The 2,920-nt window shown below is 27.4% G+C and overlaps 1 pseudogene; it reads right to left on the bottom strand.

Moving 5' to 3' along the window:
* LOC111370769 overlaps positions 1 to 2,920 on the bottom strand; it is an 11,825-nt pseudogene that overhangs the window by 6,708 nt on the left and 2,197 nt on the right.

The following is a 2,920-nucleotide window of genomic DNA, read 5'->3' as shown; positions in this document are numbered from 1 at the left end:
ACTTCAATTCTCGAAATAATCCATATCACTTTCTACTTCTATTGTAACACAAGAAGCTTCTTTTCCATAGAATTGGTTATGCAATACCACGATTACCTAATGAACATTATGTTTACTGAACAAGACGTCGAGCATCTCTTAAGTATTCCCCTCCTACAACTAAAGAGATAATGGCCATAGTAAAACTAAAGGATTAACCAAAAATGACAACTGCAGTACATTCGATAATAACAACAAAAAGTATAAAGTATAAATGGGTGCAATTATGAGAATAAGTAGAAACTTTTATTTGTTAAATAGATGGATAACATCCATCAAACATATTATATAAAAGTTCTAGGGTATCATAAATCTAATATCACCAGACACAAGTTGTTACCCATCCCCAATACACTGCGATCATGATGATGCACCTAGCAACTATTTCATTTTTCTTCCAACAAAAGTCCAAAAACCTAATTCAAACTCATTTTTTATCAGTGGCAGATCCACCCAGGTCCTCGGTTTAAGAAACAAATTCAAGTACAGAAATGCAAAAAAATACACGAAAGCAATTAGATGCTTTATTACGAGGCAAGATAATATAATCTGCAGCAGAATCAGCAGCGTAACCTATAAATCAGACCTGAAGTAGTGCAAGTGCATTGCAAACTCTGTTTGATTGGGCTGGAGATAGGTTTGGTGGTGATAAAACAGGGTAGATGGAAACTATTTCCTGCAGGAGAGAGAGAAAAAATTTCAATCACCAAGAGGTTTCACCATAATATGCAAGCTAATGCTCTTAAGCAAGAAAAAAACTTGCAAATGAGATTTCACAATATTAGCAAACTAAAGCTCATAAGGAAGAAAAGAACTTGCAAATTTATAAGGAAAGTACTCCATAACAGTTAAGTAGTGCACACTAGCAAATGGAACATGACACGACAAAATCCTCTATTTTACATTAAAGTCGAAATGAACAGACGCAAAAAAGGACAACATAGACATGAAAGCCATAGTAGTATATTCTTTCTCAAAATTCCACCATATCACACAACTATAAATAAAAAACATTGAGTGACAATTTTGCATTTGCATTTCCAGATCCTAATCAACTTCCATTAACACATTTATTGGCACAATATCTCCATTTCAATCTTAAATAGTTAGGAAATTCACAAGCTTTATTATAGCTCAAAAAGTAGAAAGAGAAGCAAAATAACGACTAACAATGTTAACATCAACTTCATTCTTATTTTTTTATGACAAAAATGCAAGTCATCCCAAGCTTTATGTAGAATATGGAATGAGATACATTTAAAAAGAAGAGTGACGATGGCATGATCAAGCATCAAAGTTACATGTACTTGCGTCATGGTCAGACCTCATTACCAATTAATTTCCAGCAAAACCTATAATTATAAAAACCAGAAAGATGGAGACAAATTACAGAAATATCTTAACACTTACCTGCAAAAGAGCAGCAATTGTACCAAAGGAATTCCACAGTAAAGGAGCTAAATCTTGAAACAGTTCCCTCTTCTACTAAATGAAAAGGAATATTGTATCAGGCACATATAAAATAATTTACCAAAAACGTACACCAGGAAAAAAAAAAAAAAAAAGAGTCAAGATATGGAATAAATATATTCTCCAATCAGACAAAAATATGGAGAAGCAAAAGCCAGAAGCACACTTCAGAATTACAGACTGTAAATCAGCAGTCAATGCTGCTTTCTCTACAATCTACATTGGTTTATAGAGGTAAATCGGTCAGACATGCCATGTTCAGTCTAATTGCCCTATAGGTCTTACAGACTAACTCTTCCTGATTTATTTTGAACAAGTAAATTATTATTACTTAAAAAATTGTAGAATATAATTTAAAACTTCATTTAAACAATAACTAAATTTTTATTTAATAAATAACTATATCTTTATTTCTTAAACAACAACTCTTTTAAGTATTTAATATACCATTGAAGATCCAAATTACTAAATAGATAGCTGTAATTGTAAATATTTTAAGTTAATAATTATTATTTTTTACTTGATAATTATTATCTTATAATTTTATTAATCAAACAATAAGTAAATGCTTTATTGATTAAACCGAGTTTTCAAAAACATTTGTGCCAAAATTCTCTGTTATTATAATGTTATAGATTATTTGCCTGGAGTAATATTTAATTAAAGAACAATTAATAGTTAACTCAATCTTACTAAAACTTTTCCTAACCTAATAGCGAATTTCATCAATTACAGAAAAATAAAATTAAACCCATAAATAAGATTTTAATGTTTTAGATTTTGGTTATAAGCCCTGTAATAAATTATTTCCTAGCATGGATAAATTAAATACTGAGTATTTAATATTATCAGTATTTCATTTAATATTTCAATTTCAAAATCTTACAAGTTTGACTTCAAACCCTATAATAAATAATTCCAATTCTAGATGTAACAAATTAAATATTGGCTAGCTAATTACTTTTTAAAATAGAAAATTTGAAATTTACTAATATTTGATAACTTTGAATCAATTTCACATTTCTTGTGTGAATAATTTCTATAGTTAGTTAGTAAAATCAATGTATTAAAATTCACAGAAAATTCTTACAAACGTTTGGAAGTACATCATAATAATTTAAATGCAGAAAAATATAAATGATTGTTTAGTATTTTATTATATTAATCTAATAATTATGATTTAGAATTATTTATATTTAGAAAACCAAACCTACTAGCATATTTGATATCAGAGATTCAGAATTTAATATTTTAAATCAGAAAACAAATATTTGTATAAATTATTACTACTATCAACAGTAAAAATGAAAAATATTACAATTATCTGGATAATAATAATAATAATAATAATAATAATAATAATAATAATAATAATAATAATAATAATAATAATAATAATAATAAAAATAAA

This window comes from Olea europaea, chromosome 21 (genome assembly GCF_002742605.1).
Source record: "Olea europaea var. sylvestris chromosome 21, O_europaea_v1, whole genome shotgun sequence".
NCBI lineage: Eukaryota > Viridiplantae > Streptophyta > Magnoliopsida > Lamiales > Oleaceae > Olea > Olea europaea.
The sequence above is the reverse complement of the archived record's forward strand: the minus strand, read 5'-3'. Positions and strand labels throughout refer to the sequence as shown.